The 26,003-nt window shown below is 36.7% G+C and overlaps 1 protein-coding gene across 5 annotated transcripts in view; it reads left to right on the top strand.

Moving 5' to 3' along the window:
• LOC129718874 (neuromedin-U receptor 1-like) overlaps positions 1-26,003 on the top strand; it is a 285,616-nt gene that overhangs the window by 117,313 nt on the left and 142,300 nt on the right. The window contains exon 1 of one of the 5 annotated variants that reach the window (XM_055670065.1): positions 22,052-22,564. The exons of 3 other annotated variants lie outside the window; for them this stretch is intronic. The gene's annotated coding sequence lies outside the window, so the exon portion shown is untranslated. Of the gene's footprint in view, positions 1-22,051; positions 22,565-26,003 lie in introns of those variants that run through there. One more of the 5 variants, XM_055670062.1, reaches the window with a different exon arrangement.

The following is a 26,003-nucleotide window of genomic DNA, read 5'->3' on the forward strand; positions in this document are numbered from 1 at the left end:
ACTTTAATTTCCGGGGGTTTTGAAGTTCACGTGTGAACTTTATGTGAACCTTAAGGTTCCAATAAAGGGGAACAAGTAGCTTCTCATGAACTTTTAAGTTGCTTTCAGGTGTAGACGGTACTTAATTTAGAATGAAGTTCGGTTTGTGAGTAATGTGTCTTGTTGTTCAGCAAGAAAGTTCCGCGGAACCAAATCCGAACCTTATGTGAACTTCTAAGTTCGTTTGTTAAGTGAAATTCGAACTTCTGGTTGCTTGGGTATATACTGGTCGACAAATGCGAAAATGCTGCCCTGAAGCTCGAAATAGCTGCTCTAGAGAGATTAAAGCTTCTTAAACATTCCTGTGAATTTTGGTGCTCCTAGCCATTACCAAAGCGTATCAACTTACGTGAGAGTGTCGTTTAGTAATCGCTCGTCGGGTTTCGTTACAAGAATAGCTAAAACCCTATAACCTTTCTTTTTTTTTTAATTTGAGCTTTAGGGCCACACCTGTGTTGACCAGTGTTATCACCCCAGAAGTGTTTTGCCTCACTTATAGCCGGCGATGTCGATTCTGCTCTGGAGAAATCTTTTGAGAAACTCACACACGAGACGAAACAATAAATGGATACATTCGCTAGCTAGGTCAAGGCATCACTTTTCTGGGATGCGCGTGGGATGATTATTATAAATTACACTGGTGAAGACAGGTTTTTTCCTGAAGCACAAACTGGAAAAAATTGAGAATATTATTACCTTTCAACAATTCCTGTGCATTTTGATGCCATTAGCAAAGATAACTTTTTCAGAAACTTAAATGAGTTTTTCCGTAAGCCAACACAACTCTTTTAAGCTTCTATCGACCAGTGTTATCTTCAAAAAGACAAAACCCGTCAACGGCCTACTAGAATGTTTGAAGGACAAAGTTCAGACAAACAACATTTTGTGAGAAGGATTTTGGCTTTATCATTAGGGACATTTAAAATTCGAACTGCCTGCAATAAAAACAGTGGAATCTACATTTAAAAAGCTCCATGTTTCAAGCTCTAAAGATGAAATCAAATTCATCGGTGCCATTCCTACGCTGAGCAGCTAAATTCAGCTTGCTTAGCGTAGAAATTCTTCTTAAAACAAGTTGGATTAATGGAATGAAAAAGATTTTTAGCTACGCGCAATATTTTCTATTCAATCAAAAAAGGTCTGTCTAACCTACTTTCTTCAACTGCTTTACTCTCAAATAATCTGTACTGAATGATAATTGGTCGCCATAATCTGAATGCTCTCAGATAATCTGTACTGAATGATAATTGGTCGCCATAATCTGAATGCTCGTTCAGGGACCATTCTCTACATAGGCCCAACTGGTTGGGCGAAGAACATTTCTACATTTCTGCGTATTTTAGCATTTGTATGCAAATGGTAATTGACAGCAAGAGAAAATGTTAAGATAAATTTATTACCTATTCATTCGTTTTCATTAAGTGGGTGGGTCAATTTGCAGCACTTTTTGCAGGATAATAATAAAATAATCAATAGTATGGTTCAGAGGATAACAATCTCGACAGCCAATTGTTCTGCCACGGGGTACCGAAATAACATTCTAACCTTGACTTGATTGGTTAGAAGACACCCACCTGCCCAACAATAACTCCAACTAAATTGCCAACGAATAAGATGGCAGTGGGACAATCTATTGTACAATACAATCTGAAGCATCTGTAGGTTCATGTGCCAATATGCTACAAACATGAATATTTCATAGGATTTCCACAGTAGAAACCGCGTCAAGCAAGAATGAAGCTAGAGAGTGTCGTAATTATTTCCCAACATTGTAGGAAGCTTCTTTGTACAGGGTAAAGGTGAACACGAACAACGACGATAACCGAGCTTCAGGAAGAGGGGTAACTGTTACCATCACCTCTACAGCAGTGGCTGTGATTTATTTAGTAGCGTCACCCAACAACGATGCACCCACCGTTTCGCTGATTGCAACACCGGATTGGCGCTAAAAGGAAATACTCAGTCCTTAGCGAGGGAGTCGTTACTCGTTTGCAACAGGGTGCTGTAAGCGGTGAACCATGGTAAGGCAGTAAACGGTCGTCGGACGGAACCGTGGGAACATTTATTTCGAAAATGTACGACCGATTTGTGCCAAATTAAATTACGGCTCGGTTTGTGTGCACTGTCCTAAGTCCTACCGAATAATGCTTCCGGGGTCCGGACAATCCAGTTTCAAAAGTAATACTAATTCATGATTAAAATCACAGGTATAGTAGGTAAAATATATTCTAATAACGACTGTTTTTTGAGATTGACAATATTAAGCGGATTTGCTTTTGAACGACCATGCGTCTCATTCATTTGAAGTTTATCGTAGTTGCACTCTACTCTAATCCTGTCAATAAAAAATGCAAATTAAATTTTACTGAAAACTTGACAAACGACATTTCATGGAATAATTATAGAGCTTTGATGCTGAATTCTATGGGGACGCATGGTTGTTTAGAAGCAAAATCGCTTAATATTGTTGAACATGATAAAGTTTTTGTAAGAAAATAGTTTTTCTTTTAACAGTGTACATTTAGCTATGTTCATAAGAGCCGTAGGCTACTAAATTGTCTATCTTTAAAACTTGAGTTTCAAATAATTTGCGATGAACCATAATTTTGGAAATTTGACCGATTTTCTGATATAGACATTTTTATTTATCAGTCACCGTTTTGGATGAGTCCTTTTGAAAGAGTAGTTGCGAGTCTACATGAAAAACTGATATCATGAAATATTTTTTTTATCATAAAGAAAAACTGTGAAAAGTTTCAACGAAATCGGAAACGATCGATGCGAAGTTGCGTAGTCTGCCTCTATTCCGGCTTCAAGGTCACCGTGCATTGTGTCATGTGTGCACTGCTGCTCGCTGCTGTCGTCTATTAAAGACAAAACAACGTATCTACGCTTTTGCTTGGCGCTAATTGTGGTAAAGAGCGGCTACAGCGGTTAGGTGGGATTTTTTTGTGTTTTTTTTTCCTACAAATTTGCTAATTAAAATTCTGCGTGTCTGGCTCAGGCGTCTAACATGTACGACGATGGTAGCATGACCGAATGCGGAGGTGGAAAGCGCTCCCGGATATAACGTTCCATGGGTCAAAAATGGAGCCCCGCAGGAAACAACCCATCGGGTGAAGCAGTATCCGGAGGGCAAGCCGGGTGTAGCGGTTGTGTTCTTCCGGCCCAAACTAAAGTAAATTTGTAGTGATTTGATACGGTTTTCAGCCGTGACTAATATTGCCAAATTACGCCAGAAGGAGCTGCGAGTTTTGCTGTCCGACTCCAAGCAAACAAACGAGATTGCTACTTGTGAACTCTTTACACGGGAGTAGCACGTGTACATTCCAGCTCTAGTAGTTAAGATTGATGACGTAATCAGCGAGTCGAGTCTGACCTGTATTTTTTAAATGGAACGGTAACGAATTTGAGACGTTTTGGTATGGGTTGTATAAAGTTAAATGTTAAATGTATAAATCTAGTCAATAAGTCAGACTAGATAATGTAAATTTCTTGTTTTTCTGGCTCTTTTCTGTTCATTATTGTTAGTTTATTTTTGTTTATCCCATTGATTTGCATTTCTGTTTAACAGAGTGTAAGAGTTTTAACTCATACAATTTTTCAACAGTGAACTAGGTGTCGGAAAAATTGCGTAAAAATATTCGATGTGCACGCTACCGTTTGAGGAAGTGAATGACGCCTTCGAAAAATATAGCCCAGAGAAATGACAGTCTCACTCCTAAACGGTATCCACCCAATTGGTAACGGATGAACCGCAACGTAAGAGACGGCAAAATGGAGATAGGAGAGTGAGAAAGAGGGCAAGAGAAAGAGGAGGAGAGAGAGAGAGAAAAAGAGAGAGAGCGAAAAGAAATGAGAGCGAGAGAGAGAATGAGAGAGAATGAGAGAGAGCGAGAGAGAACAAGAGAGAGAATGAGAGAGAGCGAGAGAGAATAAGAGAGAGAACAAGAGAGAGAACAAGAGAGAGAACAAGAGAGAGAGCGAGAGATAGAGAGAGAGAACGAGAGAGAGTGAGAGAAAGCGAGAGAGAGTGGGAGATAGCGGAAGAGAGAGAGATAGTAAAAGAGAAAGATAGAGAGAGTAGCGAGAAAAAGAGAGAGAAAGAGGGCAACAGAAAGAGGGAGAGAGAGAAAGAGGAAGAGAGAGAAAGAAGGAGAGAGAGAGAAAGAGGGAGAGAGAGCGGGAGATAGCGAAAAAGAGAGAGCGAGAGAGAGATAATGAAAGAGAAAGATAGAGAGAGTAGCGAGAGAAAAAGAGAGAAAGAAAGTGAGAGGGGGAGATGGAGAGAGAGGGGGAGAGGGAGAGAGTGTGAGAGAATGAGAGAGAGAAGGAGAGAGAGAGAGAGAGAGAGAAGGAGAGAGAGAGAGAGAGAGAGAGAAAGAGAACGAGAGAGAGAGAGAAAGGGCGAGAGAAAGTGGAAGAGAGGGAGAGAAAGAGCGATAGAAAGTGGAAGAGAGAGAGAAAGTGAGAGAGAGAGATGGGGGGAGTGCTGGGTTGTCAGGAATCGCTCGTGTTAACATCCATGTAGCAAATCAGACAAGTGGGCTGTCTTGGCCCCAACGTTCGTCGTTCAGCGCTGCGTTGACGATCCGTAATAAATATGTTATAGCATGAATTTTCCGATTTTATACATAGGGTAATCGCTCCATTATTCATCTCAACAGCTAGCTGCACCTATATTCATCTTATTTCTCTCATTTGTCCAACTTACCGTCAAATTTCTACAAATTTTTGGAAGTAAATCTATTTGCTTCTCGATTTTGCAAGTAGTTGAAAGTTTACGTTCAAAATATGGTATAATTTAACGATAAATTGATCAAAAAGGCGTGATGAAATGAATATAGGAACTGAGATGAATATAGGAGCGATGACCCTATAAAGAGCCAGTTTCCCATCCGCAAACGTCTCTAAGTCCTTACGCTTGGCTAACGGTAAATCGTCGGTTGCATGAGTCCCCCAGAAAATTCGGTTGCCGGTCCTGAGGAAGCACAACAAATAGCTGGCTGGGTTGAGTGAGGCCAGAGCACTTATAGACTGTCGAGGAGCTGTTGAAGAAGGTCTTTTTAAGAGTTCCAGCCTACAACCGGTAAAGATACTGGATTGCAAGTGATTGCATTCAATATCACTCGACAAGGGTGCGATAAACCCTATCGAAAACGATCAATCGCATTTTTCTTACCTTTGAATATTGTAAAGAGAATAGGCCTCCCGAAAATTTCTTCCCCTAGTCCATACCTACCAAGCATAAATTATTGTTATATTTGAGTAAATTGAAGTTTCGAACCAGGGTGGCCAGAAAAAACAGCTTTATTTGATATTTTTAATTTTCCAAAATCCATAACTGGTAAACTGGTTGATCGATTTTCGAAGTTTTTAGATCAAATTAAGGAAAAACTTCTTTTTCATCTATCGTTTCTTCTTCTTTTATCATCTATATAAATTCTTGTATATAAATACAGGTAAACTCAGAACGGATCAGCGGATCAGCGTGACAATGGGTATGTATGGTTTTTTTGGGCCGGGGAAAGTTATTATGATGGTTTTGACTCCATACAAATGAAACATGAATTCGGGATGTGGAAGTTTATGAGAGCCCTCCCAGCTGGTCTCGAGGTACGATGCTGGCCTAACAAGCCAGTCGCCGTAGGTTCGAGTATCGGCTCGAGAGAGACTGTTAGTGTCAGTAGGATCGTAGCGCAAGCCCCGCAATTGTCATGTACACTTTACAGTTGGCTGCGAAGTCTGTGTATAATGAAACAGAAGGTCGAATTACGAATCGGAATGTAGCACCAAGGCTTTGCTTTGTTTTTTAAGGTTTATGAGAACAAGAAATATATTTAAAGTGGTTCGACACCCTTTTTTCTTCTGAAAAGGAGGGTCCCATAAAAATGAAACATGAATGTCTGCACAACTCAGGCATGTGGCATATTTTTAAAGTGGTTCGACAAACCCCTTTAGTGTTAGATAAAAGTTATTTGCTACAAAATTGTCTATCGTAGTATTAGGGACTAAAATTGAACGAGTTATTGAAAAAGTTGCTTCGAACTTATTATTTATGATCACTCTCGAATGCAACATTGCATTTATTGTAACAAACAGCTTTATGTAGTTCTACGTCGAACTTGCGGTCGTGGCTTTGCACACAACCCTTTTTGATAATTAAATTTATGCTTATAAACAACAAGAAAACAATACGTAAATTATTTGTTTTTGATAGAGAGAAACAATCAGAAAAATATCTCTTGAATAATTTTCAAAGGTTGCATTCTCCCTTTGAAAATATAATTTATTTGAGCTATTTGATTCCGCTATTTCAGTATCCGACTAGAGAAATTTTCCCAAAATAATTATTAACTGGCAAAGGAGAGGCACCAGTTGAGGTTTTCGTTTGATTGATTTAATTCCCGCAAAATTTCTATGGCTTAAAATCGTTGAAAGAAAAACTGATTACGAATCATATAAACCAAGTTCACTTGAAATCCTGGCGGCAAAAATGAAAATGTCGAAGATTTGTATCTTATCTTCAGATTGAAATGCGTGAAAACATATTATACGAATTAATCAGTAGATTGTATGAATAATCACGAAGAAATATCCAATTATCCACCAAATAATGCTTAGAAACCTTAACCAATCAAAATTATGTATGGGACAGGATTATACGTTAGGCATTTGAAAACCAATGTATCACAAGCAACGGTACTTTACAGCGAATTCAAGGGCCGAGGGTGTTCTTGTTTCCATAAAACCAATTAACGATTTGCCTTTTGAGTTTGAACGAATCCAACATCCGAAGCGCCAAGCATTTTCAATGTATAATAAAAATCGCGAGATCAATCGTTGGAAGTATGTGGAATCAATAAAGAATTCCCATACCTTTAATGTTTAAAATTAATTAGGATAGATGTTCCAATAGTTGCAATAGCACCAATAGTTGCATTCAAATTCATCGTTCAAAATAATTAGAATCGAATTGCTTAAGCGTCCAACATGGACGACGATGGAGGCATAATCGATTGCGGGCCCTTCCGGATACAAAGTTCCAAGGATCAACAACGGAGCCCTGCAGGAATCAACCCATCGGGTGAAGCAGTATTCGAAAAGCAAACCGGGTAAAGAGGTTGTGTTCTTCGGGCCCAAAGTAAAGGCATTGAACCGTTTTCAACCGTGACCGATATAACCAAAGAACGCCCGAACTAGCTGCGTGTTTGGGTGTCCGACTCCTGGCAAACAAACGAGATTGATACTTGTAAGCTCTTCACGCGGGAGTACCACGTGTACATTCCAGCTCGCGTAGTTGAGATTGACGGCGTGGTCAGCTAGTCAAGTCTGACCATCAAGGATTCGTTGAAGGCTGGAAACGGCCTTTCCAAAGATTCCAGCCTTCAACCGGCTAAGATACTGGGTTGCAAGCGATTGCATTCAATATCGCTCGACAAGGGTGCGATAAACCTTATCGGAAACAATTACTCGCGTATTTTTATCTTTGAATGTTCCAAGGAAAAAAACTCGAAAAAATCTGCCCAAATCCGGCCCTACCGAACATAAATTACGTTTTGGCTTTTTTTGAAAGTGATCATTTGAATTTGCATTTGGAGAAAATTTATCGGTATCACATTTAAATTTATCGTTAAAAATAATTAGAATTGAGTAATTATAACCGAATGCTACATGTTGAAGAAAAAAAAACTGAACTTAAGTACATGTGCTACCACAACAATACATAATGAAAATATTCATTTTACTGAGAAAAAAAGTATTCTTTCGGAAACTTACCCACTCGCTCCGGTCACTATTCATTTTCGTATTTTTTCCACGAAGTTTTTAGATTTTTTTCTGGTTTTAGTTTGATTTCTATTCATTTTAATAATACCACAGTTAATAGTCTATTATAAAAACTATTTTACAGGAGCAATTCGTCCACTATTGGATCACAGGTCACACTATACTCTCCTGAAGATGCGATATGTACAGATTTTCACCACTTTTTAATTTTCTGTTCCAGCGAAAGATCCCAGCCAGGGCGGGTAAATGTACTGGTACGCTACAGTATTCACACGACAATAGCAAAATTTTTGTAGTTACCACTGTGGAATGAAACACTACGCGACAGTAGCCGTTACCGAAGTTTCATACGATCTGCTTTATCCCTTGCTTTTTGTCACGAATTCAATACGAACAACAATTCTCTCGCTCACTTCTCTTTATATTGTTATCATTGTATAGACAATCTCTGGCTCATGTGTAATTGAGTCCTAAAGCTATACCAGGTTTCATTTAAAAAAGCCGCGTTTTCTGAGCAAAACGTGATTTTTAAAAAATGTTTATCGTATTCCTTCGATTTTTAAATGAAGAATAAAAAAACTGCTCGAAAGGTCTTAATTGACGTTTCGCCCATGTACGGTATATGAGAGAACTGTCATTTAAGGCATTTCGAGTAGTATTTTATTTTTCATATAAAAATCGAAAGAAAACGATAAATAGTCTTTAAAAATCACGTTTTGCTCAGAAAATTGCACTCTTTCAGCTGATTTATAAAAATCAGAAAACCGTTTAAAACTTTAGGACCCAATTAACTGTAGCTGTCTGTGCTATTTATTGCATTTATTACGAACTGAAGTGGAATCAATTTACTTAGTATCGATTTTTATTTGGGCCCAAGGACGTTAATTGAATTTGTAAGATTCATGCTTTTATTGTCCTGCTTTTGCTTAAATATGCTAAAGGCATCTTCAGCGGTGGTCCAAATCGTTGTTTTGTTCTATTTTTTTGGAACAAACTCAAAGTCACTGCTGCACGGTAGTGTAAATTTTGTTTTATACCAGATCTAAATTGAAAAAATTTGAAAATGGTATACGTTTTAGTCTATTTTTGTCACTTTTTGGAACAAGAATAAGATCGTTCTAAAACCCTTTGTACGCTGCCAATAGGTGGGTAAAATGTCATATTTTTATTGAATACCTCATTTTTAGCTATTTCCATATGAGCGTTTTGCTAGTGTTGGGGAATAAACCAAACAAAGATTTTTTAGAGAATATAAAGAATATAAACAGGTTTGTCGTTTTTGGCTTCAAGGAAACCGACCAGCAAAAGGGGGAATTCTGAAAGACCATAACCGTAGGTTCAACTACTTGGTTTGCAACCATCAGCCACCAGGATGACAAATATGTTGGCTATTTGTTAATCGCCTTAATTTTAGTGGGACTAGAGGAGACCTTGAGAGGCCAGAAAAATGTTCCTCGAAGACACTGAACTGAAAACGTTCAAAATGCTGGGATGACATTGTGCATTTCGTTTCGAGTAACTCGAACAAACTAAATGATCGCTGGGGGCGTTATGTTTCGTTTTTCGTATTTTTTCGACTTTGCGGGTTAGATGAACTGCAGGACAAATGACAATGACAGCTCCTTTTAAGCTTGAAGCATATCTGGCAGTATGTAACCTACTCGAAAATAGCAAAAATCGTTCGAATAAAGCTGCGCAATGCCACCCAATATCCTCAAAACCCAACCCAAGTTTGAAGAACTGCAAGATTTTGAAGGATTGATGAGACGAAAACGTAAGATGAACATCTACGCGATCAAATATTTTTCGCTATCCTCCGAAGCCCTACGTGTAGCAGAAATTTTTCGATCATACCATCCTGAGAAATGTCACTGACGCTCGGGTCAAACCCAACCTGGTGGCATCACTGACGTTTACGTACAACATAAGTGAAGCCAGCATTAGCTGGATCACTGGATCAATTTCACATGCAATTTGACAGCTGATTCATCGAAACACGGGAAAAAGCAGTGTTCATACGTGCATACAGTGTCGGTGTTCAGCTGCAGTGTGTTTATGTGTTGTTTTCGGGTGATGTATTTATTGCACATAACGTCGAGTGCTTTGCTTGATGAAACAAAAAATGAATGCGTTGCATCATTATAGAATGTACACAACGTTTATTCTTGCCGATTTCGAATGACGGTGTTTCTTGCAGGCGGCTGACATCGCGCGATGATTTAAGGACTAATATCTCAACGTATACGTAAATGAGATAGTATATCAACGCTACCTTTAAACATTAACAAAGTTAAGCTAAGCTTTTATTTACATGAATAAATTGAGCGCATAATTCTGTACAACATATATTATGCTCCGTTCGTCATGCTTACACTGCTGTGTGAACAAACCTTTAAAAACATAGATGAGACTAGCGCCACTGTCTTTCACGGCAGCTTCAGGAAACAAGGCCGATGCCACCGGGTTGGTCAAACCGTCAAATCCATAAAGTCTTGTCGATATAAAGTGTCTTGCCAAAGTAATCGTTTAATGTGCGAAAAAATTAGCGAATTTCCGTTTGTTAAATATTAAGTGCTTTTTATTATAACAAGTCTCATTAACTGATAGCATGGGATATTGAATTGTTGACAGTGTGACAGATGTCAGCGGTTTAAAACAACAAGATATACAACACCGGTGCGGAGAACGAAAAGTTGGTCTGTATTAGCTGGTTTTATTCAGGTTTCGCTGGTGTAAATCTAGTATAGAGTTGTTTCAAAAATAGACCACCGCTGAAGATGCCCTAAATTTGGAAAAGACTTTCGCTACAGCGAACTATTTTCGAATGAAAAAGTTCAGAAGTTGGGACTCAAATCTTCTGGTGTACACGGTTGATGATATTTTTCGGCGGTGAATATATAGAAATTATTTATTTTCCATCTTATTACTGTTCTAAACTGGAGCATGATCTACTATATAAAAATGGAATTCCGTAACGCTTGATCTTATTGATATTATTCCCTCCGTCTCTGAGGTGTACAGTAATCATCATCATTTTGAATCGTTCTAAATCAAAAATATAAGCGGTGACATGTAGGTTTTTTACATGAAAAAGTGCGCTGATGCTCAGGAAAGACATTTGAGAAAAAATAATGGGTGTCTGATAACTAAAACTTGAGATATAATCCACAAAACTACGTAAAAAATGCAAAATTATGACTTTTTATGCTGAATTTGCCTCTGAATCAAAATTTAAAGCGATGACATATGATTCTTTATTAATTAAAATGTTTGTTAATGTTCATTAAAGACATTTGAGTGAAAATTATTAGTATCTGATTACTAAAAATTGAGATATTATTCACAAAACTACGTAAAACGTGCAAAACTATGACTTTTTGTGCTATATTTGCCTCTGAATCAAAATTCAAAGCGATTACATATGATTCTTTTTTCATTAAAATGTTTGTTAATGCTCAGGAAAGACATTCAAGGATAAATATGTAGTATCCGATCACTAAACCTTGAGATATTATTCACAAAACTGCGTGAAACATGCACAATTATTACTTTTTATTCTCAATTCGTCTCCAAATAAAAATTCAGAGTGATGACATGTGTTTCTTTTTCTATTGAAATGTTTGTTGCTGTTTAGGAAAGACATTTGAGGAAGAATATCAAGTATCTGATTACTAAAACTCGAGATATTATTCACAAAACTACGTGAAACATGCAAAAGTATGATTTTTTAAGCTGGATTTGCCTCTAAATCAAAACCCGAAGCTGTAATCTGTGATTTTTTCTATAATAAAATGTTTGTTGATGTGTAAACAAGATATTTAGGAAAACTGTCTAAGATAGGAATGACTTTTGAGTAAAAATAACGCTTTGTAATTCATGAATTTTCGGGCTCAATTTGCCAATCAAAATTCAAACCTATGATATGCAATTATTTTTCATTTAAATATTTGTTGTTGCTTCAACTTCTGCAAATATTTTTAAATCCATGTTTTGATTATGTGCGAGTCGAGCAGAGATAAATTACATTTCTGATGTTTTCGTAGTTTTGTGAATGGTAACACATTACGGGATTCGATTTACTTTTTTACTTTTACCTAAACTAGATCTTGGGACATTTGGCTGGAGGAAAGGCCGCATTTCATTGGTTTAAACATCGTTTAGGAGGCGACTTATGCATTTTTTTTTTAATTTTTACGTAGTTTTGTGGATTAAAGCATTAACTTCTTCTCAGACGTATTTCTTTGGACACCAACAAACAATTTCGTTATAAAAATTCACATGTCATCTTTTTAGATATATAGAGGCATCATGCTCAATTCTTATTACTTCGATTACTTTCTTTCAAAAGCTACATAAAAAGAGGTTTTACTGTAAACGATTATCGAATATCCGGACATCACCCGAATTTGGTATATTCGGAACTGAAATGACCCCACACAACATTTTACAAAATGGCGACTTCTGATTTCAGGAAAATAACCTGAAGTGGTATTTGGCCAACCGTTTCAATACTTCCGAAAGTGGGACTCCATACGTCATTTTGATATCCGAAATGGCGACTTCCAGTTTCTGTAAAAGAGCCCAAAATCAGAAAATGCAATCCCATATGAGTATTTCCGTTCTGTGCTTCTTAGAATATTAAATTACTTAAAGTGATGATGGACGTATAAGATGTGAAAACTTTTTGAAGTGAGTTGTGCTAATATTGCAATTAATTATTGATTCCTAATTTTGAAAACTTGGATCCCGAGCATCGCCGGGAACGTTCAACTAGTTGCTAATAATTGTCATTCGCACAATGCTACAGTCGAGATATCGAATCGGCCGGAGATCGGCACAAAAGAGAATCGTTAACCATCCGTGTTGGCTTCTAGTCACACGATTCTCTCAAATAGAGAAGCGTACAGTTGAACGCTGCTGTCGCAGTCTGCAAGAGAGGCAACAGTACTTTTCGATACGGTGTCATGCAAAAATGTCAACTGTTCGGCACACTGATCCCAGTACAATATATTTTAGGTGATTCTCATATCATGATTAGTTTGAAAATAGAAATGGTGATGATTATTTCAAACCTCTTTTAATTGAACTCCAAATATTCGGTCTGACACATATATATCTGGTAATGAATCATATAACTGGCCATACTAATTCGCACCTACTCGGCTAAGGGGCATCCTGTCAGAATTCAATGAAACTTTGTGGATGTGTAGCCCTCACGAGAAAATATTTTGCTTTGTATCACCAGGAGCCACAATGTACAAACTTCTAGGTAAACCAACCCCTGAGCAAACAGCACGATAGAGCTTGGTTCACGTGAGAAGAGGTCATCTACTATATAAAAATGGAATTCCGTAACGCTTGATCTTATTGATATTATTCCCTTAGTCTCTGTGGTGTACAGTAATCATCATCATTTTGAATCGTTCTAAATCAAAAATAATAAGCGGTGACATGTAGGTTTTTTAACATGAAAATGTTCGCTGATGTTCAGGAAAGACATTAGTTATAAAAAAATATTTATCTAATTACTAAAATCTACTATATAAAAATGGAATTCCGTAACGCTTGATCTTATTGATATTATTCCCTTAGTCTCTGTGGTGTACAGTAATCATCATCATTTTGAATCGTTCTAAATCAAAAATAATAAGCGGTGACATGTAGGTTTTTTAACATGAAAATGTTCGCTGATGTTCAGGAAAGACATTAGTTATAAAAAAATATTTATCTAATTACTAAAACTTGAGATATTATTCACAAAACTACGTAAAACATGCAAAATTATGACTTTCTGTGCTAAATTTGCCTCTAAATCAAAATTCAAAGCGATGACATATGATTCTTTTTTCACTAAAATGTTTGTTGATGTTCAGGGAAGACATTCGAGGAAAAATAATTAGTATCTGATTACTAAAACTTGAGATATTATTCAAAAAACTACGTAAAACATGCAAAATTATGACTTTTTATACTTAATTCGTCTCCAGATCAAAATTCAAAGCGATGACAAGTGATTCTTTTTTCATTGAAATGTTCGTTGATGTTTGAGAAAGATATTTGAGAAAAAATAAAAGGTATCTAATTACTAAAACTTGAGATATTATTCACGAAACTACGTAAAACACGCAAAATTATGACTATCTGTGCTAAATTTGCCTCTAAATCAAAATTCAAAGCGTTGAAATATGATTTTTTACACTAAAATGTTTGTTAATGTTCAGGAAAGACATGTGAAAAAAAAAAATTGGTATCTGATTACTAAAACTTGAGATTTTATTCACAAAACTACGTAAAACAAGCAAAAATATGCTGAATTTGCCTCTAAATCAAAATTTCAAGCGATGACATGTGATTTTTTTCACATTAAAATGTTTGTAAACGTTTAGGAAAGACATTTGAAGGAAAGTAACAAGTATCTGTTTACTAAAACTTGAGATTTTATTCACAAAACTACGTAAAACTTGCAAAATTATGACTTTTTATGCTGAATTTGCCTCTAAAACAAAATTTAAAGCCATGACATGTGATTCTTTTTTCATTAAAACGTTTGTTAATGTCCAGGAAAGACATATGAGGAAAAATAAATAGTATATGATTACTAAAACTTGAGATATTATTCACAAAACTACGTGAAACATGCAACTTTATGACTTTTTATGCTGAATTTGCCTCTAAATCAAAATTTAAAGCGATGATATGTGATTCTTTTTACATTAAAATGTTTGTAAACGTTTAGGAAAGACATTTGAAGGAAAGTAAGTCTGTTTACTAAAACATGAGATTTTATTCACAAAACTACCTAAAACTTGCAAAATTATGACTTTTTATGCTGAATTCGCCTCTAAATCTAATTTCAAAGCGATGACATGTGATTCTTTTTTCATTAAAATGTTTGTTAACGTTCAGGAAAGACATTTGAAGAAAAGTAACAAGTATCTGATTACTAAAACTTGAGATATTATGCACGAAACTACCGAAAACACGCAAAGTAATGGCTTTCTGTGCTAAATTAGCCTCTAAATCAAAATTCAAAGCGTTGACATATGATTTTTCTTCACTAAAATGTTTGTTAACGTTCAGGAAAGACATTTGAGGAAAAATAAAATGTATATGATTACTAAAACTTGAGATATTATTCACAAAACTGCGTGAAACATGCAAAATTATGACTTTTTATGCTGGATTTGCCTCTAAATCAAAATTTAAAGAGATGACATGTGATTCTTTTTTCATTAAAATGTTTGTTTATGTTAAAATATAAAATGTATGTTTGAAGATGATTTTCTGTATACAGCACAACAATATTGCAGCCTTCTAATAGCGCTCTTGATCAACCAGATTAGTTGAGAAAATTCGTTATCGATATTGTTTTAGCACATTTTGCATGTTGTAGGATAAGAACAACGATACACCGTGCCCCAGAGCTGAGTCGAGAAAAATTGCAGTTCGAAAAGATTCTCGAACTGATCGGGGATCGAACCCGATATCACAACCGTGTGGGAGCCAATCGACATCGCTAACCACAGAGCCACGAGGACCACATACAGCATACAGAATACAGAAAATCACCGAAAATATTTTTTTTTAATTTATACGTTTTTATACGATTCCATGCGAAACTTTGACTTTTTATGCGCAATTCGCCTCTGAATCAAAATTCAATGATTTGTTTTTTTTTGCAATAAAATGTTCGTTGTTCTTTTATCTCCATTTTTTTTGCAGAATAACCCATGTCTCGAGCATGAACATTTTATATTTCTGATGTTTTCGTAGTTTTGTGAATAGTTACATTTTACGGCATTCGATTTACTTTTGTACTTTTGAATTTGAATTTGATTTTTATTAGAGAGCTTTTAACCAGAAATTCATTCAGCTCTTAATCTTACTGTTTTACTTTTTTTGCGATAATCCAAACTAGAACTCACATTTAGCTGCAGGAAAGGTTACGATTCATTTGTTTGAATATCGATTAAGAGGCAGCTTAAGCATTAAAAATGTTTTATTTTCTTATTTTCTACAAAGTTTTGTGGATTAAAAAATGGCGACTTCCGGTTTCAGGAAAATAACCTAAAGTGATATATGGCCAACAATTTCAATACTTCCGAATGTGGACCTCCATACGTCATATTATAGCGATGACACATTTTTTTTTTCATTAAAATGTTTGTTAACCTTCAGAAAAGACATTTGAAGAAAAATAACAAGTATCTGATTACTAAATTTGATATATTATTCACAAAACTACATGAAACATGCAAATTTATGACTTCTAAAGTGATATTTGGCCAACAATTTCAATACTTTCGAAAATGGAACTCCATACGTCATTTTGAAATCCAAAATGGTGACTTCCAGTTTCTGTTAATCAGCCCAAAATCACAAAAAAAACAATCCAATATGGGTATTTCCGTTCTGCACGTTCTCAGAATATTGAAGTAGGGTATCGAACGTCTTCGTCAGTGGTTTTCTTCGGTAGTTTTACTGGCGCAATCTTATGCAAAAAAGGTCCGAAGAAAACCACTGACGAAGACGTTCGACACCCTACTTAAAGTGATGATGAAGTATAAGATGTAAATTTTATTTTTTAAGTGAGTTGAGCTAATGCAGCAATGAAATAAAAAAAATCTATCTTTGAAACCTTTGATCCCGAGCATCGCCGGGAATGTTCAACTAGTTGTTAATATTATATAACATTTTCTAAGCTTCACACGACCTAAGAGAAGAGTGGCCAACATGCCTTTTTCTTCTCTTCTTTGTTTTGAAATCTATCCTCAATTGAAATTAATTGCGTGTGAGTAATCGATGCTTGCGTATGCTTGAATTGATTTTTTTAATTGTTACTAACACCAGCTATTTCGCAACACGACAAGCCGACAGTCTTTTGAACCTGGAGTGCCCGTAGGCTAATCTTTGCACACGCACGACAAACGAAAGTTGCCTCAATTGTTTTTAAACATTGAACCAGTCTTTCTTAGCAAACTCTAAAGCCTTTACCACTCGTCTGTAATAATCCCAGGAAACCGTACGAAAAGCAACATATACTGTGTGTTTACTTCTATTCGGTACACGTGTCACATTGCCTAGGGCATGGCTAAATAATTCTGTTCCAGTAGCATCTACAAAAATACTTTTTGGTTACATATTGTTACTAAAAACGGAGGTGATTTCTCGGTGACGCAATTTCAAAACCATTTACAATATCAATTAAGTTTTTGCCTTTTAGTTAATTTTATTAACGTTGGTTTTTAGTTACGCATCCAATATAGTTAAGAACATGACGGATTCAGATCTCTTATAATTATTTCTAGTAGCATCATTTTGGCTATGCACAGTTTCACAGAACCGTACTAAAAAATAAAATTTTAAAACATGCTATGTTTTGGAAATTAAGTACCTACTCAGTTGGGGAAATTCTCACTGTTTCCGAGGGTCTACGTGTCATACATTGCATTAGGAAAACCCGAAAAAAGTTGAGAAAGTTATATGACTCCCACTTGACTATTTTCCTAATTGAAAGATATTTTTTCTGCGGTGAGGTAGAAGGATTTTTTACTCTATTAGCATACTTTTCATTCTGTTTGCTCTTCAGTACACCCGATTGTCATTGGGTGTTCGTGACCGCAGAATAGCCCGGGCGCACATCAATTAGTGAAGCCGCATTGGCAAGCACACGCAGACCCGACGACGTGCGAGAACTCCGACCTCCAAATTGAGATTTGTTGTTTTAGTGTGTTGATGTTTGGACAGGCTTTCGAACAACCCAATTTTTTCTCTCATGGGTCATGGTAAAAAGGAATAAAGGATGTGCACTCGGTCACGTGAGAACGGAAATAATGAAGACTTACTTTTGCTACAACAACAACGCGTGTTCAAAGTTCTGACATCTACTCGCTTTTACCGCGGCTAAATCAACCCTTCTCAAGATTATAATCAATTCAGCAAACTGCTGAAGGTATAGAAAAACGAAATTCCCGATTTTTGAATGCGTCATGATCCTGAATTACCTCATTAATGATACGGTCCCGTACCTACAGGGTAGAAAGAACTGAGGGAATTCGGTTATATCCACTCCTGAGTGAACGTCGAGGTCAATGTTGCTAAACAAGTTAAAGGGTACCTACTCTAAACCCACAATTCTTTTTAAATTTGTGATAAAAATCTGGATTATAGCACCCTTCCTCATCATCCAGCTTAGCTATTCAATGCGTACTTGGGTGTTTCTAATTCTGAGTATAGCCGCTTAGTAATGATAAAGTCTCGAAACTTTGATTGCCCTTGGCTATTTCAAAAGATTTTTCTCAGGCTTTCTCATTTCTTAACCACAACAACAGGTAAAATGCCTTTGGACGACTTTCAAGAAAATATGTACCGAAATAAACTTGACTGAAGAGCGGGCAGCATTCTTTCCTAATCAAACGATACTTTATGGGTGAGTTGGACGTACAAAACTGAGCAACTTTGCTTCTGCATACTAACATTTGAAACGGACTAGAGTTCTGTTCTTACATCGATATATCTAAATAATGTCAAGGGTTAGAGAAAAGTTTTTGATCGAAAAGCTTAACATTACCAATTCGAAAAACTTGCACCAAACCAGCTTCCTCAAAAAAGAAGGTTTGGCGGCAAGTTATTGAAAAATCACTTAAATTTTGCCAGCCTAAGCTTTTGAGCTTGAGTTTGAACGACCGCACATTTCGTAGCTGCTCCTCCGTGATGGATCTGAGCTAGTAAAGTGGCACATAGAAGCTACGGCTACGTGCTTACGGTCAGTTAGGGAAGGGAGGCAGCAAGTGTTACAATCGTCGTTACCAAGAACAAACGGAAAGGAAGCGTACCTTTGTCACCGTGGTGAGAAACAAATTTTTATACTTTGACCCATTCCTCTACGCTTATAATAGTTCTACTGTTCTTTATCAAGCATTATAATTACCTTTAAAATTGTCTCGAGGCTAAAACATTCCAGTGTTTTTGCATAAAAGTGAAAAATAGCCACCATAAACGTCAGCGCTTTCTTCTACCATCACAAGGAAATATTTCGCTTTCATGCAATGTTTATTCGCTTCCTCTCCGTTTTTTCAGTATTCGTAAAAAATGAAAGCCAAGTCATCCGTCAGACGTAGTGGAAGCGTGTTCGTTTGATGTTAGGAGTAGTTAGAGTTGGGGAGGGGAACCTGAGAATAAAACCATGCGTCAAAGCCTCAGACAGCGAACCGGTCTGTTTCAACTAAGATTTGAACTCATGACCATTCGTTTGTCGAAGCGGACTCTGTAACCTTGAAACTACGTGCTCCCCTTACCCTTATGTTGTACCAGCCTAAACTATCTTTCAAAATTTTGACACAACTTTAAATTTTCATAAGGAAATAAAAGAGAACTTTACTTTTTTTTGTTTTTATTTAACATTTGGTGTTTATTTTTCAATTTTCTAAATTTAAATTCCAAGTAACTTGGAAACGGATGCACATGGTAGTTAATCACTTTAAACTTTTTGATTGTCAAAAACTGCTCAAATCATTCATCATTATTTGGAATACAATTATTCATAAGGACATGAAAATTTTATTACATCCTGAACATTTTGCCAAAAATTTCATATCAACCTAATTTTTTGTTGTGGATTTAGTTCTTTCGAAAAAAAAATATATTGTTTGAAAAATTATTTTGTTAAAGAACTAATTTAATTTTAAAAATGAAAATTCTTGAGAAAGCTCGATTCCTAAAAATACTATCTTTTATGAAAACTGCAAGAGGTTAGTTATTGACGGTTGTCTGTTAAAAATATTAAAGAAGAAAAGTTCATAACCTTGAAGGTTTGTTTACTTGGTATGATATCTTCAACAAAGTTGTAGACTATAATTTTGTTTCTCCGGAATAAATTAGAAAGAAAGAAATGTTTCAAGATCGAATTTTGAACGAGGCGCCACGAGAAAAATTTCCCTGTCCCAACAGACCATGAGCCTGGACTATTTCAAAGGTGAAGTTTCTCTGGAAAGATCGTAGGGGAACAACGGGCACCACGGACAGGGTGAGCAAGATGGACCGTTGCTCATTTCTATATAAACCATTGGAATTAACACAAATCAGTTATGCCAGTTACATACCAACAGGATCCAGGGAGCTTCGAGATATTATGTAGATTGTAACAATAGTTAGTTATTTGAGAAATAATCAAAATAAGCTCACCCTCAACAGCAAAGCAATGTGATGTAGTTTTGGCCGTGTCGAATTTAAGCGTTTGCTTCGGTAAAACTCCAGAAAAAATATAGTTTTCAATGACATTGGATTAATTGAACATATTTGGGGCACGTGGGTGAAGATAGTTTCGTGAAAATATTATATTTTTGGAAATCACATCGATCCAAAAAATTTAGTTTTTGCCGTTAAAATTCATATTTTAACCTACTATACCTCTGATATTCTCACTGAACTTTTAAAACAACATCAGACCTTTATTTTTTATATGTTACAGCAGACTTTAATATATGATATTTAGGTTTCTATCAATATCTCCTACCAAAAAATTTCCTTTGACAAGTAATTTTCGATTTTCTGCCGTTTCCCAACACATCCCACGGCAAGATTACTACCCATTGAATTGTCCATGTGCTCTGCACACACGGCAGTTAAAATTTCTTGCAGAAATTTACAGAAACTTATAATATGATGGAACAAAACAACTTTAACGTAAGTTCATTTATGTCATGTTGATCAATAGCGGATCTTTGTTGCGAAAATTTTAGCAAGCTTTGCATTTTTACGTTTTGATGCATCTTTTGAAGTATAAACGATGCATGTAAACACGTGGTTTTTGAAAATTAAAATTTCAGTTCAAATACTTCCGAATAGGTGCCCCGCGCATATCATTCATCTTTAGTAGGCAACAATAATAATTAGTTATTGTTTACATGCATTGATAATACTGCAAAAGATGCATCAAAACTTAAAAATGCAAAGCTTGCTATGTTTTTCGCAACAAAGATCCGCTATTGATCAACATGACATAAATGAACTTATGTTAAAGTTGTTTTGTTCCATGATTTTATAAGTTTCTGCAAATTTCTGCAAGAAATTTTAACTGCCGTGTGTGCAAAGCACATGGACAATTCAATTGGTGGTAATCTTGCCGTGGGATGTGTTGGGAAACGGCAGAAAATCGAAAATTACTTGTCAAAAGTAAATTTTTTGGTAGGAAATATTGATAGAAACCTAAATATCATATATTAAAGTCTGCTGTAACATATAAAAAATAAAGGTCTGATGTTGTTTTAAAAGTTCAGTGAGAATATCAGAGGTATAGTAGGTTAAAATATGAATTTTAACGGCAAAAACTTTTTTTTTAAAACATCATTGAACATAATCAGATAGCTCAGTAAGATTGAGAAATAGCTACCTAGTGTCTTCAGCAAAGTTTTTCGTTATGTTATTTTGGAAAACTTGCCAAAGACGACGATAAAAAATATTGATTTTTAGAGAAAATACTCTTTTATCTCACTTGTAGGGGTATTAATCACGGATCTGTTAATGTCCAAAGAAGGATCTTTTTTTACTCGAAAACTTTCCCTAGAACATTATTGCTCTAAAATGTAACGTTTACGAGAAAATGACTTTTGACCACCTTTTTTAATTTCTGGACCACAGTGCGTCGTCCCGTATAGAAAAGAAATTTACTATAGTCTTTCATAGGTCTGTCTTACCAGCACAGCCGGTCCGTTTCATATGCACGTTGTGAAATAGTGGTTTTTCGAGACTGTTTTTATTTTAGTGAAAACTAATATAAAATCACTCTGAAAGCGAAAAGGTTGCATTGTTTTATGAAAAGCACTAGTCAACGTCGAATATTATGAATATCGTTGGTTGAAATGTTGTGTTTTGAGCAGAATAATAAATGATTTCCTTAGGGTGACCGTCTTGCCCGTTGTTCCCCTAACAACTTCCTTCAATAGACAATTTAATGATCTGCTGTGAGAACATTACTAAAATTGATGCCTTGAAAGGAAACATGCTGGTACGGGTAACAGCGCAGTGGTTTAAAACGTGTGTTTAGGCCCGAATTGTTAGGAGCACCCCATCGCACAGCATAAATTATAACCAAAAGAATCGACGAACAGATGGCAGCACATTACTAATCTTGCTTGCCTACCCGTAGTGTAATGATCTTGGGCAGCATATGACAGTAGTTTTTTATGCTGGTTTGTTTACATTTAGTTCGGTTCGCGGTGCCAATTATATTTTTATTTCGACTGTTTCTGCTTACAATTTTGATAAAAGTACTCCCTGCAGCTGAAAAACTCCCTCAGTTTGTAATAAACCGCCCAAAAGTTATGATCGCGTTTGAAATTTATTATTCTATACCCGAAATAATTGAAATACCCCAAAATACAGGAGAATAAAGTGTACTGGTTCAACGGAAAAAAGTGACTATTAATTTGCGTGGAGTTACCGGTGCTTACCAGCGAAAGCCAGCTAGTTTCCTCTAGTAGTAGTGTTACTTGTGGTTACCTGGCGCTAGAAACTTACCTGTGAATTAATCTGTGCCTTTACTATTCGTGTCCGCTCGATCAGTACGCATTTTCGTGCATTGTTCGTCCTGTGAAAAAGGAAGTTTGAGCCCGAAGATACCCGTCGCGCAGTCCGCTGTTCCTGTTGAGAAGAAGCGTTAGATTTTGAAAGTTAAAAGTGATTCCCCAGGCCCGTTCGGAAACCCTGAACCCAATAACGTGAAAAACGAGATCGTTGAGTATAAAAATGCTATTTAAATGCTATACTATATTCGATAAAGTTTTGGTATATTTCCGATCATCTTAGGCTGTTTTCCGGAAAACATGGTTGATATATCTGTTTAAATTGTATGAGAGGCATCCCTCCCCTTCCAGCGTCTGGAGGAGTATCGAACCACCATTGAAATTTGTGTTTGATTTGTATAAGATCCCTTCCAGCCAGAAGTGGGAGGGGTCACCACCAAGAAAATATTTTTTGCTCCCAAAAATCTCCACATGCCAAATTTGGATCCATTTACTTGATTAGTTCTTGAGTTGTGAAGAAATTTATGTTTCATTTGTATGAGCCCGCTCTTTCAGAAGAGGGAGGGGTGTCAAACCACCATGAAAATTTTCCTTGCTCTCAAAAACTTCACCATATCAAAATTGGTTCCATTTATTTGATTATTCCTCGTGTTGTGCAGAAATTTGTGTTTCATTTGTAGGCAACCCCACCTTTCCAGAAGAGGGAGGAGTGTCAAGCTATTATGGACATACTTGTTACCCCTAAACACATACACCTGTCAAATTTGGTTCCATTTAGTTGGTTATTTCTCGAGATGTGCAGAAATTTGTGCTTCATTTGTATGAGACCCCTCCCTTCCAGAAGAGGGAGGTGTCACGAACTATCTTATTCACCTTTATCGGCCTCTAAAACCTATACAATACAATATTTCACGCCAATCGGTCAGTAGTTTCCAAGCCGATATGGATCAGACAGACAGAGCTGCATTTTTATATATATCCTTGGATTTTCGATGATTTTTACTTACAAAACTAACTTTTTACTTACAAACTAATTTACACTAACTACTTTTTACTTATTAAAAAGTTTGTGCCGAATTGCCTCCAGCAAAGCTGTTTTATTAGTTATTCTTCGCTTCATAGTGAACTAGCTGACGCTCTGAGCGTCAATCTGGTTGAAGAAACACTCTTATTGGGTGGTATTTGGTCATTTTCGGCTGTTCTCCAGACACCGTAAATACGCATATTGGATGGTATTTGGTCATTTGCCGCTGTTTTTCGGAAACCGTAAGTCGCTATCTTGGATTTCAAAATGGCATTTGGGAAAAATTTCTGGCCTCCGTGTGTCAATCTGGTTAAAGAAACGCTCATATTGGGTGGTATTTGGTCATTTCCGGCTGTTTACCAGACACCGGAAGTTGCCATCTTACAATTCAAAATGTTGTCTATGGTCGATTTGTGGCTTCAGTGCGTCATAAAAATTCCGGAAATACCCATATTGGGTGGTATTTGATCATTTGCCGCTGTTTTTCGGAAACCGGAAGTTGCCATCTTGAATTTCAAAATGGCATTAGGGGACAGTTTTTGGCCTCTGAGCGTCATTCTGGTTGAAGAAACACTCAAATTGGGTAGTATTTGGTCATTTTCGGCTGTTTTCCAGACACCGGAAGTCGCCATCTTACAATTCAAAATGTTGTCTGAGGTCGATTTGTAGCTTCAGTGCATCATAACAATTCCGAAAATACCCATATTGGGTGGTATCTGGTCATATGCCGCTGTTTTACGGAAACCGGAAGTTGCCATCTTGGATTTCAAAATGGCGTTTAGGAACAATTTCTGGCCTCCGTGCGTCATTCTGGTTGAAGAAACACCCATATTGGAGGTTATTTGGTCATTTTCGGCTGTTTTCCAGACACCGGAAGTCGCCATCTTAAAATTCGAAATATTTTATGAGGTCGATTTGTGGCTTCAGTGCCTCATAAAAGTTCCGGAAATACCCATATTGGGTGGTGTTTGGTCATTTGCCACTGTTTTTCGGAAACCGGAAGTCGCCATCTTGAATTTCAAAATTGCATTAGGGGACAGTTTTTGGCCTCTGAGCGTCATTCTGGTTGAAGAAACATTCATATTGGGTGGCATTTGGTCATTTTCGGCTGTTTTCCAGACACCGGGAGTTGCCATCTTACAATTCAAAATGTTGTCTGAGGTCGATTTGTGGCTTCAGTGCGTCATAACGATTCCGGAAATACCCATATTGGGTGGTATTTGATCATTTGCCGCTGTTTATCGGAAACCGGAAGTCGCCATCTTAGATTTCGACGTGGTATTTGGAGATATGCCAGAATAAGGAAGGGTGTCGAAATATTATGGACATGTTTGTTACACCTAAAAACAATCACCTGCCAAATTTGGTTCCATTTAGTTGGTCAGTTCTCGAGATAAGCAGAAATTTGTGTTTCATTTTTATGGAACCCTTCCCTCACAGAAGAGGGAGAGGAGTCAAACCATTATGTACATATTTTTGTTACCTCTAAAAACATTCACATACCAAATCTGGTTGTACTTGGTCGATTGGTTCTCGAGCTGTGCGAAATTCGTGTTTCATTTGTATGGGACTCCTCCCTTGTAGAAGAGGGAAAGGTGTCATAACTATCATGATGGATATATTTGTTATCGCTAAAATCATCCACCTTTCAAATTTGGTTCTATTTGCTTGGTTAGTTCTCGAGATGTGGAGGAATTTGTGTTTCATTTGTATATAACCCCTCCCTTCCAGAAGAGGGAGGGGTGTCGAACCAATATGGACATATTTGTTACTCCTAAAAACATCCACATGCCAAATTTGGCTCCATTTGCTTGGTTAGTTTTTGAGATGTGCAGAAATTTGTATTTCGTTTGTATGGGACCCCTCCCTTCCAGAAGAGGGAGGGATCTCAAACCATCATAGGAACCTTTCTCAGCCCCTAAAACCCCTGCATACAAATTTCGCATCACGTCGATCGGTTCGGTAGTTTCCGAGCCTATATGGATCAGACAGACCGGACTGCATTTTTATAGGTATAGATAGAATTGCGACTTCTGAAAATGGAGAATAAATAATGGATCAACTCTGTTTAACCCTCTAATGCCCATGTTAATTTCCAGACGGACTGCGACAGAAATCACTATGAGTTTTTATAAACATATTTTAAGTATTAATTGAATCTTTTTAAAGGTTTAACTGAAGACCGTCTAAAGGCGGCATTAGGCACCAGAGGGTTAAGACACTTCGGCTCTAAAAGTGATGCGTGCTTTACGAAGTCGAACCGGAAGTGAACATCAAACAATCGGTGTTTGATGCTCGTCTTCGACTCGGCACGCAACGAATGAAGAAGCGCGTGCACACAGAGGGATTCCACATTTCAGTCTTTGTTTTGAATTCAAACTTTTGCAGGTTTTTAGTATGAAAAAATATTCTGGTTTTCGATTGCGATTCGATTGTAGCTCTATGTGCAGTACAACGTATGCCAGCGACTATATATATGATGAGATTACTGCAATAAGATTTTATGATTTATGACTACACAAACATGCTCTAATAGCTGATACAAGCTGCACCAGAACTACAGTTTTGCACTGTATCTGATATTTTATGCATTTTTGCCTTGAGGTTGTTTGTTATTTTTTGTATTATTC

The sequence above is a fragment of the Wyeomyia smithii genome, chromosome 1, assembly GCF_029784165.1.
Source record: "Wyeomyia smithii strain HCP4-BCI-WySm-NY-G18 chromosome 1, ASM2978416v1, whole genome shotgun sequence".
Classification (NCBI taxonomy): domain Eukaryota; kingdom Metazoa; phylum Arthropoda; class Insecta; order Diptera; family Culicidae; genus Wyeomyia; species Wyeomyia smithii.